Here is a 16687-nt window from a genome sequence, read left to right as displayed (position 1 = left end):
TGTTAACCATAATATTGTAAAGAAAAAAATAGAGAGTAAGACTTATTGGTCTATAATTTAAAGTTTATGAAAAGTTTATTACAGCATTCAAAAGTATCAATATTCATATATCATATATTACCAAGACAATATACTTATATTTATAGGTGGTATATTGACAAGTTAGACCAATAATGTTTTTCTACTATTTTCATTCAAATATTTATATTATCACCAATAAAGTTAATATTACTTGTTTTTATAGTAACAAAATTTCTATAATTTATAGTACGTATTATTTCATTTTTTTCATGTCCATTTTCAAAATGTATATTTGAACAAAAACGTATTTCCAGAAAAAAAATATAACTAATTGCAAAATTTAATAGAAAAATACATGTATTATCATTTAAATTATTTTCAGCAACTATAGAATAATAATATTCTTATAATTTAATTTAAGTCTTTTTTAATTTAATTGAAAATAAAATTTTGAAATATTTAAGATAAATAATTTTAGAACAAAAGTACTAATTTTAAAAAAACATGTTTTTACATCTGACTCATATAATTTTTTAATCGTTTCTAAAACGTTTATTGTTTTCCATATATTTTTTAATCGTTTTTCACCTTTATTGTGTTAAACTTTCTAAGCAAAACTACAGAAATTATTAATAATTACTGATAAATTTGTTTTGTACAAATGAATCATTAAGATAACAAACGAAATATTTTAAAATTACTCTTTTTGAACATGAAAATTGAATTTAATCAATCTTTATTAAGAATTTTTATTATTTCTTGCTTATTTATTGTTGTGTTACTGTAAAAGTGTATATATTTTATTAATTATTATTGAAACTATTTTTGGGGAAGTAAAATTTTTAGCTACTTTATTAGAACAAAAAAAAATGACGCAAAAGTTGGTTAAATGCACTTTTTATATTGTATTTTTAATGGATATTGTTCAAACAAGTTAAAATGTTGTTTAAGAACTCTTAGATCTTAGAAAAAGAGTCTTGTTGCTTTAAAGATTCACAAAAAAGAGATGCTTTGAATTAGAGAAGCATGCATGCGTATACCTACTTTGTTTACTCCTAGAACACGTGTCTGCCATATGGCGCCTTGTATACCTCAAGACAACCAATAAAGAATGACATATTTCTATTTTAAATGCCATATTTTCTGTGTTTTAGTACAGTTTTTTGATGTCACTCGCCGACCTGTCTATCTTGGAACGTTTTGGTAAAAAATGGTGGCATTTCTTTTTGAAATGATTATTAAAAAAACTATTACATTACATTTTGGAAGAAAAATACCTACTGCCAGGATTATTATTTTTTATTTATATCAAATGTTTTGTTTTTTCAGTGTGCATTTTATTGTATGCATCCTCTATCATATTTTAATAATATACCAAAATCCAGTTATACATTATTTTCTTTGTTTAATTAATAAACGAGACCTAGAGCAAAATAACATCCTATAGTATATAATAAATGCGTAAAGATATCGAATTAAGCTGTGGTACCATGCGTGCTTGCACGGTACCACCATCTAATGAAAGTCTGCTCATGTACAATGAAAAATACGTATAATTACGTTCAGAAAACCTCTATGTGTCCCATGGGTAATTGTACGGTGTATAGCTTGTTTGTGCAATACCATCAGGCGAAAAGTAGGTACGAATAACGTTGGAAAAAAATTGGTATCATGGGTACTATCGGGAAATTTTCTTTTATATTTGTTTGGCATTTTTTTCATTTAAAATAATTTTTATTTTTTTTATTAGTCTTCTTTTCCCATTTGTTTTGCTTCTGCTCTCTCTACAGTTTTTTTGCCAAACCAAATCTCATAGAAAATTAACTTATTTATCGTAAATTTATTTTTTAAAATCGCCAACTTCTTGTACTATTATTATAGAGTAACAACAAAATTAAACATTTTATTATAGTGAATTTACAATTACTTTTGTAAATTCACAAAGCGTTAGTAAATATTAATAAATTCAATTAAACACGTGTTTATAATTATAATATATATTACAAAGGTTACCAAAAAGTCACAAAACAGAACTTATATGTATGTAAGATACTCAATGCCATCTCTTCTTGTCTAGAAGAACCTTACTGGAATTCTGCGTCTAACCAAAATAGGAACAGAATTGCCATTTGATACAAAAGAAAAAAAAAACATGGAAGAAAAAGGTATCTAATCAAAACAGTCAACTTACCAGCTTAGAGACTATGGAGAGATCGTGGAGCAATTATGTTTACATAAAAAAAATCGCTAAAATTAAAATGTAAATAATTATAATAAATGGAGATTGTGTTTTCTAAGAGCACTGGTTTTATATTTACAGAAACTACATATAAACATAATTTATATAATATATTTACCCTTATATTATAAGAACACTAATCACCCACGCTCTGAGACTTTCTCCTGAAATGTTCTTCGCCTTTCCTCCTAACTACGTTGTCAATCGATTATTTAATGCGCATGAGCTTCAAAAGAAGTCACGTGACGTCGTATTTTTATGGTAAATTTACACAAGTTTTGTGAATATGTCTAGACACATGAAATTTTACTACAAGATTGTGTTTTTGATTTAAATTTAATTTTTAAATTCACAAAATACATTGTGAAAATAATATCGTTTTGTAATAATCATTTAATATTGATAAACTGTTTTGCAAAATTACATTTTTTTGTGAAACTGTATAAAAATGTCTTATTTTTACAAGTTTTTTTTATTAAAAATACTATAATGTATCAATATTTTTTTTTTGTAAAATTACGTAAATATTTTTTTCAGTGTGGACCTACAAGGTAATTAGATATTAATATGCATTATATTTGACATATCGATCGATATACACGGTACTCTTCTACGCCTTCTGCTCTATCACCCTGGCTCAGTTATTAAAAACTGCATTATTAATATCACACGATCATCGTTTCTCGCCTTCTTCGCGTCCCCCTCCTCACACCCCCTCAAACGTCCTCCTCCTTAAAAAGCCCGATATCTGCCTCGTCCATTATTCACGGAGATGTTTTAAAATTTTCACGAATGTTCCGACGTCTCGAACACGTTGTTCGACGCCCGTCCTCAGTGCGCTCTTCCTTTTTCATAAATTTTCCGATTTTTCCTCCCAGAAATTATTTATTTACCGTTCGGGGATGTTATTCGCTCTGGTTTGATATTGAGAGAGATAATTGTGATTTTTTTTTTAATTTTGGTTTAAAATTTGGTGTTTTTTTTTGAGAATGCATTTTTCTTAAAATGTCAATAATAAAAAAGTTCGTGTTCTTAATAAAATATAGAAAAATTTTACGACTAATTTTTTTAATATTCTCTCACTCGATACCCAACAAAAGAAACACGTAACCGACAAAAATCTCTCGACAATCTGTCGCCCAATCAACTAAATCACTCGTCAGAACAAAATATACCCGCACGGTTTTATTCTTTCTGTATATATGCACTTCCAACCGACCACCCCTTACTTAAAATAATCACCTCCCCCCCCCCCCCGCACGCCCCTGTCCACACTTCTCTTCACCCTCGGCGTTCTTATCCTACGTCAGATCGATATAATAAAAATTCGACATCTGTTCGGGCTTGCTGGGGCCTTAAATATAATAAAAATAATAAAAGTTTTGAGTCCCGTATTACATATACATGTGTGTGTGTATGGATTTATGTATTTCTTGATGAGTCAGACATAATTTAGTTTAATTAAAGATATTTTTTTTATTACTTATAATGAAGCATTTTACTTTTATTTTTATTACTAATAAAAAACTTGTTTAGGCAAAGAAAATAAAATCCTCCTGCTTAAGCAAAGAAAAATAATATACATGGTATTGCGGCTTAAAAAAAAGAGATATAACATAATAAATATTGCAATGTTGGCAAAAATACCCTGTATAAGATAATGTAAGTTTTCCTTCGTCGATTTATTCTGTTAATCTTGATGTTGGAGGAAAATATAGATAGGTAATAATAACGTTAAATTCACTCCAGGTTTTTACCACTTTTCTGGTATACTGTTTGTACCCAACTCTGTCCAGAAAAATGGCCGTTGCAATTTGAAAAAATCTACAACCTTATCATTACTTTTTTTTGGACTTCCTGTATACAACAAAATATTTTTAGGATATGCACTTTTATAAACTATGCAACATTTATAGAAGTGATTTTTTTTTCATATCTTTGTCAACAACGACGATATTGGACTTCCTCGCACTAATGATCCACCCTGTACTTTTTTTTTCGTTAATTTTTCGTGAAACATTTCGTGGACGTATTGTAGAAATTTTCAACAATAAATAATGAACCTATTTATTGTTTTTTTTTTCAATCTAAGAAAAAGTTACCAATACTAATTAAAGAAATATAAAAAAAGTTTTAACTGCTCTTTTTTATGGCTCATTTCAATAACCCGACCCTAAGAAACCTCCACACTACCATACACACACAGAAGAAACACGCTAGTCACTAATCTATATTAGGGATGCCCAGGAAATACGATTCTTTTTAAATATCGATACATTCTTAAAAATATATCGATTTATAATGGACTATTTTTTCATAATTAAGGACAGTATCGGAAACGGTTTTGCAGAGGTTAGTTTTCCATCCATTTCCACCATTTCCGTTGTTTCTTGGCTTCAATCTCGTGAGGTGTTCGTTGAGGAGACAAAGTCCTGTTAAAAACCCCGTAATAATCCTAAGACTGTTCTTATTTAAATTTAGAAAAATCTTTTGATTTTTCTCGGTCGTTAGTGTTCAGAATTTTTTTTGTCTAGATAGGAAGATAGGATAACCGAATTGCACGCAGGCCGCTATCTCGCGATGCGGGACTTAATATCTTACCGCTACTTTACGACAAGTCGTGTATATATACTCTGCGGTGTGCTCGACATATTGTGGAAACGACCCAAGCTCACCTGATGATGGGGTAGGGCCCCGAAACCGGTAGTGAGAGCAGGTTGATCCACATTATGTCGAACACAGCGTGGAATTAATTTCTATATTAGCAGTTCAAGGCAAGAAACTCTTATATAATTATATATATATATATATATATATATATATATATATATATATATATATATATATATATATATATATATATATATATATATATATATATATATATATATATATATATATATATATATATATATATATATATATCGATATATATATATATATCGATATAATTCTTTAAAATCGCCATTCCTAATCCATATTCTTGTCGTGAAGAACTACTAAAGGTGGCGCGAAGGGCATACAGACATAGGGGGGCAAGAGGGGGACAGCGGGTAGAGGGCATATTTCATATTTTTATGGCCGCTCAAAGAGAAATATCCAATTAATATCTAAATAATAAATGGACGACGATAAATAAATAAGTGCCGCTTTTATTATTGTGCCTCGTATATATGGAATTGGTGGCCGTAATTAAGTGGTACGGGGTGGGGTCGCAAAGTAATTAGCGCGTTCGGGGAGGTGATCTAATTGTACGGGGTGATTGAGGTAATTATGGTCATTACATTTGTAACAATCCATGTTTTTCTTTTTGTTGATGTTATTTGTAGATTTTTCTATACTGTTTTGTGATCATACGGAATAATCAGTATTATAAATCGGAAATGAAATTTTAGTTTGTATTTTTTTAACTTTTTAATAGTTTCAGTTCAGTCAATCTTGTCTTGGTGAGATGTGAGATTTTCCAAATAGCACAAAATATTCTTTCTTACTACTTTCTTCTTTATAAATGCTACATAAACCAGTCGGAAGCAGTTAGATAGCTTTATAAGAGTGTTAGTTTACACTAAATGGCCATTTAAGCAATAATACTTTATAAAGTAGCTGTAAGAACGTTCTTAAATATAACTAATAAACCTTTTATATATCACTAACATTAACATCAACTACATAAAGACTAAAGACTTTATAAGATACTTATAAGCACTAACAAAGCAATTAAAAATCCAGAATATTTTAGCGTTTTAATACAGAATTGGTGTTTAACATGGTCTAAGATCTTTCTAAAAATGCTAATAGATAGAGAAGACAATAAACGCGACTACTGCGACTACGTCAAAGAGCAAGGGGTGTGAGGGTTTATGCAATGTAAGGGACGATGCAAGTGCATTACGATTATACGGCCCTACTATACGGCAGCTCGCGGCCGTAGTGCAGCGACGAACGTAACCGCCGCGCCACAATTTAGTTTATGTCCGTATTAAACGGTTTTAATGCGTTTCGAACGGGGTTTATGCGCCCGTCGTCAGGACGCGAGAGTGAGCAGGGGGGTGGGAGGGTTGAAGACCGAGCGCGAATATTAATGGGACGCTTTTATTTTTTATGAGCCTCGTGTATATATATTTAGGATACAATGTTAGATGAGACGGCAGTTAACGGATACAAAGTTAAGGAGTTTTTTTTTCGTAAAACAGTGGATTAAATTATACTGTCGTGGAATTTTGTATTTAATATGAATTTTTTTGTGTGTTCAGAATAGATAGTTTGTAGATGTTGATCTTATAGATCTTATGCTTCCCCCTTTCTTGAGTTATAACTCATCATACAGTCTCAAGGTTTTTCTATTCTTCTCTTGGCGGGATGCGAATCTTTATCTTTTCTCCAAAATCGTGTTTGGTGAGCATATAGTCCGTTATCTGGTCTAGCATACGTGGACTCGTGTTCCTCATGATTTTCATCATTGGCAATATCCTCGAGTGACCGCAGATGGTCTGGTTCCACAGACTGGATGCCCTGGACTAGGTCCTCTTGAACTGGATGGCATATGTCCATCGACAGTTACCATTAGCTCAAGAAGTATGATTCTTGGATTGGAGGGTATAAATTCATTATTAAATAACATTATTATCATCAAAAGAATATATTAAAATCGAATTATAATGAGAAAAATGTCCTGGACTAGGTCCTCTTGAACTGGATGGCATATGTCCATCGACAGTTACCATTAGCTCAAGAAGTATGATTCTTGGATTGGAGGGTATAAATTCATTATTAAATAACATTATTATCATCAAAAGAATATATTAAAATCGAATTATAATGAGAAAAATGTCCTGGACTAGGTCCTCTTGAACTGGATGGCATATGTCCATCGACAGTTACCATTAGCTCAAGAAGTATGATTCTTGGATTGGAGGGTATAAATTCATTATTAAATAACATTATTATCATCAAAAGAATATATTAAAATCGAATTATAATGAGAAAAATGTCCTGGACTAGGTCCTCTTGAACTGGATGGCATATGTCCATCGACAATTTACCATTAGCTGAAGAAGTATGATTCTTCGATTGGAGGGTATAAATTCATTATTAAATAACATTATTATCATCAAAAGAATATATTAAAACCGAATTATAATGAGAAAAATATCCTGGACTAGGTCTTCTTGAACTGGATGGCATATGTCCATCAGCAGTTTACCATTAGCTGAACAAGTATGATTCTTGAATTGGAGGGTATAAATTCATTATTAAATAACATTTTTATCATCAAAAGAATATATTAAAACCGAATTATAATGAGAAAAATGTCCTGGACTAGGTCCTCTTGAACTGGAGGGCATATGTCCATCAGCAGTTTACCATTAGCTGAAGAAGTATGATTCTTGAATTGGAGGGTATAAATTCATTATTAAATAACATTTTTATCATCAAAAGAATATATTAAAACCGAATTATAATGAGAAAAATGTCCTGGACTAGGTCCTCTTGAAGTGGAGGGCATATGTCCATCAGCAGTTTACCATTAGCTGAAGAAGTATGATTCTTGGATTGGAGGGTATAAATTCATTATTAAATAACATTATTATTATCAAAAGAATATATTAAAACCGAATTATAATGAGAAAAATGTCCTGGATTAGGTCCTCTTGAACTGGATGGCATATGTCCATCAGCAGTTTACCATTAGCTGAAGAAGTATGATTCTTGAATTGGAGGGTATAAATTCATTATTAAATAACATTTTTATCATCAAAAGAATATATTAAAGCCGAATTATAATGAGAAAAATGTCCTGGACTAGGTCCTCTTGAACTGGAGGGCATATGTCCATCAGCAGTTTACCATTAGCTGAAGAAGTATGATTCTTGGATTGGAGGGTATAAATTCATTATTAAATAACATTATTATCATCAAAAGAATATATTAAAATCGAATTATAATGAGAAAAATGTCCTGGACTAGGTCCCCTTGAACTGGACGGCATATTTCCATAAGCAGTTTACCATTAGCCGAAGAATATGATTCTTGGATTGGAGGGTATAAATTCATTATTAAATAACATTATTATCATCACAAGAATATATTAAAACCGAATTATAATGAGAAAAATGTCCTGGACTAGGTCCTCTTGAACTGGATGGCATATATCCATCAGCAGTTTACCATTAGCTGAAGAAGTATGATTCTTGGAGTGGAGGGTATAAATTCATTATTAAATAACATTATTATCATCAAAAGAATATATTTAAACCGAATTATAATGAGTAAAAATGTCCTGGACTAGGTCCTCTTGAACTGGATGGCATATGTCCATCGACAGTTATCATTAGCTGAAGAAGTATGATTCTTGGATTGGAGGGTATAAATTCATTATTAAATAACGTTATTATTATCAAAAGAATATATTAAAACCGAATTATAATGAGAAAAATGTCCTGGACTAGGTCCTCTTGAACTGGATGGCATATGTCCATCAGCAGTTTACCATTAGCTGAAGAAGTATGATTCTTGAATTGGAGGGTATAAATTCATTATTAAATAACATTTTTATCATCAAAAGAATATATTAAAACCGAATTATAATGAGAAAAATGTCCTGGACTAGGTCCTCTTGAACTGGAGGGCATATGTCCATCAGCAGTTACCATTAGCTGAAGAAGTATGATTCTTGAATTGGAGGGTATAAATTCATTATTAAATAACATTTTTATCATCAAAAGAATATATTAAAAACCGAATTATAATGAGAAAAATGTCCTGGACTAGGTCCTCTTGAAGTGGAGGGCATATGTCCATCAGCAGTTTACCATTAGCTGAAGAAGTATGATTCTTGGATTGGAGGGTATAAATTCATTATTAAATAACATTATTATTATCAAAAGAATATATTAAAACCGAATTATAATGAGAAAAATGTCCTGGATTAGGTCCTCTTGAACTGGATGGCATATGTCCATCAGCAGTTTACCATTAGCTGAAGAAGTATGATTCTTGAATTGGAGGGTATAAATTCATTATTAAATAACATTTTTATCATCAAAAGAATATATTAAAATCGAATTATAATGAGAAAAATGTCCTGGACTAGGTCCTCTTGAACTGGAGGGCATATGTCCATCAGCAGTTTACCATTAGCTGAAGAAGTATGATTCTTGGATTGGAGGGTATAAATTCATTATTAAATAACATTATTATTATCAAAAGAATATATTAAAACCGAATTATAATGAGAAAAATGTCCTGGACTAGGTCCTCTTGAACTGGATGGCATATGTCCATCAGCAGTTTACCATTAGCTGAAGAAGTATGATTCTTGAATTGGAGGGTATATATTCATTATTAAATAACATTTTTATCATCAAAAGAATATATTAAAACCGAATTATAATGAGAAAAATGTCCTGGACTAGGTCCTCTTGAACTGGAGGGCATATGTCCATCAGCAGTTTACCATTAGCTGAAGAAGTATGATTCTTGAATTGGAGGGTATAAATTCATTATTAAATAACATTTTTATCATCAAAAGAATATATTAAAACCAAATTATAATGAGAAAAATGTCCTGGACTAGGTCCTCTTGAACTGGATGGCATATGTCCATCAGCAGTTTACCATTAGCTGAAGAAGTATGATTCTTGAATTGGAGGGTATAAATTCATTAATAAATAACATTATTATCATCAAAAGAATATATTAAAACCGAATTATAATGAGAAAAAATGTCCTGGACTAGGTCCTCTTGAACTGGATGGCATATGTCCATCAGCAGTTTACCATTAGCTGAAGAAGTATGATTCTTGAATTGGAGGGTATAAATTCATTATTAAATAACATTTTTATCATCAAAAGAATATATTAAAACCGAATTATAATGAGAAAAATGTCCTGGACTAGGTCCTCTTGAACTGGAGGGCATATGTCCATCAGCAGTTTACCATTAGCTGAAGAAGTATGATTCTTGGATTGGAGGGTATAAATTCATTATTAAATAACATTATTATTATCAAAAGAATATATTAAAACCGAATTATAATGAGAAAAATGTCCTGGACTAGGTCCTCTTGAACTGGATGGCATATGTCCATCAGCAGTTTACCATTAGCTGAAGAAGTATGATTCTTGAATTGGAGGGTATAAATTCATTATTAAATAACATTTTTATCATCAAAAAAATATATTAAAACCGAATTATAATGAGAAAAATGTCCTGGACTAGGTCCTCTTGAACTGGATGGCACATGTCCATCAGCAGTTTACCATTAGCTGAAGAAGTATGATTCTTGAATTGGAGGGTATAAATTATTATTAAATAACATTTTTATCATCAAAAGAATATATTAAAACCGAATTGTAATGAGAAAAATGTCCTGGACTAGGTCCTCTTGAACTGGATGGCATATGTCCATCAGCAGTTTACCATTAGCTGAAGAAGTATGATTCTTGAATTGGAGGGTATAAATTCATTAATAAATAACATTATTATCATCAAAAGAATATATTAAAACCGAATTATAATGAGAAAAATGTCCTGGACTAGGTCCTCTTGAACTGGAGGGCATATGTCCATCAGCAGTTTACCATTAGCTGAAGAAGTATGATTCTTGGATTGGAGGGTATAAATTCATTATTAAATAACATTATTATCATCAAAAGAATATATTAAAACCGAATTATAATGAGAAAAATGTCCTGGACTAGGTCCTCTTGAACTGGAGGGCATATGTCCATCAGCAGTTTACCATTAGCTGAAGAAGTATGATTCTTGGATTGGAGGGTATAAATTCATTATTAAATAACATTATTATCATCAAACGAATATATTAAAACCGAATTATAATGAGAAAAATGTCCTGGACTAGGTCCTCTTGAACTGGATGGCATATGTCCATCAGCAGTTTACCATTAGCTGAAGAAGTATGATTCTTGGATTGGAGGGTATAAATTCATTATTAAATAACATTATTATTATCAAAAGAATATATTAAAACCGAATTATAATGAGAAAAATGTCCTGGACTAGGTCCTCTTGAACTGGATGGCATATGTCCATCAGCAGTTTACCATTAGCTGAAGAAGTATGATTCTTGGATTGGAGGGTATAAATTCATTATTAAATAACATTATTATCATCACAAGAATATATTAAAACCGAATTATAATGAGAAAAATGTCCTGGACTAGGTCCTCTTGAACTGGATGGCATATGTCCATCAGCAGTTTACCATTAGCTGAAGAAGTATGATTCTTGGAGTGGAGGGTATAAATTCATTATTAAATAACATTATTATCATCAAAGAATATATTTAAACCGAATTATAATGAGTAAAAATGTCCTGGACTAGGTCCTCTTGAACTGGATGGCATATGTCCATCGACAGTTATCATTAGCTGAAGAAGTATGATTCTTGGATTGGAGGGTATAAATTCATTATTAAATAACATTATTATTATCAAAAGAATATATTAAAACCGAATTATAATGAGAAAAATGTCCTGGACTAGGTCCTCTTGAACTGGATGGCATATGTCCATCAGCAGTTTACCATTAGCTGAAGAAGTATGATTCTTGGATTGGAGGGTATAAATTCATTATTAAATAACATTATTATCATCACAAGAATATATTAAAACCGAATTATAATGAGAAAAATGTCCTGGACTAGGTCCTCTTGAACTGGATGGCATATGTCCATCAGCAGTTTACCATTAGCTGAAGAAGTATGATTCTTGGAGTGGAGGGTATAAATTCATTATTAAATAACATTATTATCATCAAAGGAATATATTTAAACCGAATTATAATGAGTAAAAATGTCCTGGACTAGGTCCTCTTGAACTGGATGGCATATGTCCATCGACAGTTATCATTAGCTGAAGAAGTATGATTCTTGGATTGGAGGGTATAAATTCATTATTAAATAACATTATTATCATCAAAAGAATATATTAAAACCGAATTATAATGAGAAAAATGTCCTGGACTAGGTCCTCTTGAACTGGATGGCATATGTCCATCAGCAGTTTACCATTAGCTGAAGAAGTATGATTCTTGAATTGGAGGGTATAAATTCATTTTAAATAACATTTTTATCATCAAAAGAATATATTAAAACCGAATTATAATGAGAAAAATGTCCTGGACTAGGTCCTCTTGAACTGGAGGGCATATGTCCATCAGCAGTTTACCATTAGCTGAAGAAGTATGATTCTTGAATTGGAGGGTATAAATTCATTATTAAATAACATTTTATCATCAAAAGAATATATTAAAACCGAATTATAATGAGAAAAATGTCCTGGACTAGGTCCTCTTGAAGTGGAGGGCATATGTCCATCAGCAGTTACCATTAGCTGAAGAAGTATGATTCTTGGATTGGAGGGTATAAATTCATTATTAAATAACATTATTATTATCAAAAGAATATATTAAAACCGAATTATAATGAGAAAAATGTCCTGGATTAGGTCCTCTTGAACTGATGGCATATGTCCATCAGCAGTTTACCATTAGCTGAAGAAGTATGATTCTTGAATTGGAGGGTATAAATTCATTATTAAATAACATTTTTATCATCAAAAGAATATATTAAAACCGAATTATAATGAGAAAAATGTCCTGGACTAGGTCCTCTTGAACTGGAGGGCATATGTCCATCAGCAGTTACCATTAGCTGAAGAAGTATGATTCTTGGATTGGAGGGTATAAATTCATTATTAAATAACATTATTATTATCAAAAGAATATATTAAAACCGAATTATAATGAGAAAAATGTCCTGGACTAGGTCCTCTTGAACTGGATGGCATATGTCCATCAGCAGTTTACCATTAGCTGAAGAAGTATGATTCTTGAATTGGAGGGTATAAATTCATTATTAAATAACATTTTTATCATCAAAAGAATATATTAAAACCGAATTATAATGAGAAAAATGTCCTGGACTAGGTCCTCTTGAACTGGAGGGCATATGTCCATCAGCAGTTTACCATTAGCTGAAGAAGTATGATTCTTGAATTGGAGGGTATAAATTCATTATTAAATAACATTTTTATCATCAAAAGAATATTAAAACCGAATTATAATGAGAAAAATGTCCTGGACTAGGTCCTCTTGAACTGGATGGCATATGTCCATCAGCAGTTTACCATTAGCTGAAGAAGTATGATTCTTGAATTGGAGGGTATAAATTCATTAATAAATAACATTATTATCATCAAAAGAATATATTAAAACCGAATTATAATGAGAAAAATGTCCTGGACTAGGTCCTCTTGAACTGGATGGCATATGTCCATCAGCAGTTTACCATTAGCTGAAGAAGTATGATTCTTGAATTGGAGGGTATAAATTCATTATTAAATAACATTTTTATCATCAAAAGAATATATTAAAACCGAATTATAATGAGAAAAATGTCCTGGACTAGGTCCTCTTGAACTGGAGGGCATATGTCCATCAGCAGTTTACCATTAGCTGAAGAAGTATGATTCTTGGATTGGAGGGTATAAATTCATTATTAAATAACATTATTATTATCAAAAGAATATATTAAAACCGAATTATAATGAGAAAATGTCTTGGACTAGGTCCTCTTGAACTGGATGGCATATGTCCATCAGCAGTTTACCATTAGCTGAAGAAGTATGATTCTTGAATTGGAGGGTATAAATTCATTATTAAATAACATTTTTATCATCAAAAAAATATATTAAAACCGAATTATAATGAGAAAAATGTCCTGGACTAGGTCCTCTTGAACTGGATGGCATATGTCCATCAGCAGTTTACCATTAGCTGAAGAAGTATGATTCTTGAATTGGAGGGTATAAATTCATTATTAAATAACATTTTTATCATCAAAAGAATATATTAAAACCGAATTATAATGAGAAAAATGTCCTGGACTAGGTCCTCTTGAACTGGATGGCACATGTCCATCAGCAGTTTACCATTAGCTGAAGAAGTATGATTCTTGAATTGGAGGGTATAAATTCATTATTAAATAACATTTTTATCATCAAAAGAATATATTAAAACCGAATTGTAATGAGAAAAATGTCCTGGACTAGGTCCTCTTGAACTGGATGGCATATGTCCATCAGCAGTTTACCATTAGCTGAAGAAGTATGATTCTTGAATTGGAGGGTATAAATTCATTAATAAATAACATTATTATCATCAAAAGAATATATTAAAACCGAATTATAATGAGAAAAATGTCCTGGACTAGGTCCTCTTGAACTGGAGGGCATATGTCCATCAGCAGTTTACCATTAGCTGAAGAAGTATGATTCTTGGATTGGAGGGTATAAATTCATTATTAAATAACATTATTATCATCAAACGAATATATTAAAACCGAATTATAATGAGAAAAATGTCCTGGACTAGGTCCTCTTGAACTGGATGGCATATGTCCATCAGCAGTTTACCATTAGCTGAAGAAGTATGATTCTTGGATTGGAGGGTATAAATTCATTATTAAATAACATTATTATTATCAAAAGAATATATTAAAACCGAATTATAATGAGAAAAATGTCCTGGAGTAGGTCCTCTTGAACTGGATGGCATATGTCCATCAGCAGTTTACCATTAGCTGAAGAAGTATGATTCTTGGATTGGAGGGTATAAATTCATTATTAAATATCATTATTATTATCAAAAGAATATATTAAAACCGAATTATAATGAGAAAAATGTCCTGGACTAGGTCCTCTTGAACCTCTTTAACTATGTCCATCAGCAGTGTACCATTAGCTGAAGAAGTATGATTCTTGGAGTGGAGGGTATAATTTCATTATTAAAAAACATTATTATCATCAAAAGAATATATTTGGTACACTATATTTTTACCCTCTGTATTGTTTGTCAGTTTGTTTTCGTACTTCCAACATTCCTTTTGGATAAAAACCGATATATTTAAATAAAATATATGAAAAATAATCAGAAAAAGAAACATATCTTTATCGATCTCCAGCTATATTATTTCCTTTTGGTTCTTTTATTATCATACCATAAAAATTAATGAGAGTCAGATCGATATAAAAATATATACCGCTATGTGAATATTGAAAAAAGTTCTTGGGCAGTAATTTAAATTTATTATTTTCAAATCAATGGTTCTGTTTTCTATTAATATTTTTATTTCTTTTTCCTTAATATATTCACTAAAAGATTTATAGAAGAAAAAGACAAAGTATAAGCAGGTTTTCACTTAAATCTGTCTTCATTTTTTAAAAAATTATATACAGGATGGCTCAGTTTTTTCGATAATAACAAGTGTTTGTTACTGGCAATGACAATATATAATTTTGATTGGGCAGTAGAATCTTTCATCCCTTTTAGGGGTAAAATTAGTAATGAAAAATTCTATAAAAATTCTGTGTCTAAAATCATGAGCATTAATTTAAATACCGTATAACCGAAAAAAAAACGGCGTCAAAGACCGCTGAGGAATGACAATCGTTGATAATTATAACGAGGTCAATCTCTAGACTTATTAACGTTATTAACTAAAATTGAAATAAAACTTGGCAAAAATTAACACTAATTATTGAAAGATTAAAAAAGGAAAATATTTTTTCTCGAATCTCAAATTATAACACGACCATTTAAAAATCATTTTTACTTAATACAAAAATAAATTCCAACTTTCTTGAGACCAACTGGCTGTAAGCGCCATTATAAAATAAAGATGTCTAGGGATTGACCTCGCCAAAATTATCATCGATTGTCATGCCCCTGCCGTCTTTGACGCCTTTTTTTTTCTTAGAAACTTAAGCCTCATTTACAACTGTCGATTTTAATAAAAATCTTCTAGAAATTATTATTACGTTTAAGAATTGTTGAACACAAAAAAAAATATTTTCAAAAATTTCACATTGTAAGTACCTAGGTACTAAAATAACTTGAAAACCACCGAAAATATTTCAAAAACAAACACATTTAACACCAAAAACTTTTAAGGAATCGAGAAAAAGATCTTATTACACAATGAAAAGCTGCATCGACCATGGGAGAGGTATGGGAGGCAAGAAGAGCGGCATTAGTAGAACTTTATAACCTCTATGGATAGTGTTGACACAACCCATTTGTCCCATGGCCCACACAACGAGTTCTGTTGCTCTGTGCGAGTGTTTATTTAGACGCATATTTTTTAATAAATAAAAATTCAGTCAAGAGACCGAGTCTTCTCGGAAGTCCATCTTTCTTTGTCTGTCGTGTGTTTATATATTTATATATACAGGGCGTTACCTTGGTGTAAACATTGTTTCTATGCGTGTTCAAATATTAAAATATTTTCAGGGAAGTTTCCAAAAAAAAAGGTTTAATTATCTTATAATTACGAATTCTAGAAAATCGGTATAAATATGTATTTTTTTTCTGTTAAGCCTCGTTTACACATAACGTTTTACCCG

General features: G+C 30.8%; 1 protein-coding gene across 6 annotated transcripts in view; it reads left to right on the top strand.

Moving 5' to 3' along the window:
* The window catches only part of LOC115890223 (protein bric-a-brac 1-like), a 506239-nt gene that overhangs the window by 128137 nt on the left and 361415 nt on the right, over positions 1 to 16687 (top strand). The window lies entirely within an intron of this gene.

Source organism: Sitophilus oryzae, unplaced genomic scaffold (assembly GCF_002938485.1).
Source record: "Sitophilus oryzae breed Bouriz unplaced genomic scaffold, Soryzae_2.0 scaffold_85_pilon_pilon, whole genome shotgun sequence".
Classification (NCBI taxonomy): Eukaryota; Metazoa; Arthropoda; class Insecta; order Coleoptera; family Curculionidae; genus Sitophilus; species Sitophilus oryzae.
The sequence above is the reverse complement of the archived record's forward strand: the minus strand, read 5'-3'. Positions and strand labels throughout refer to the sequence as shown.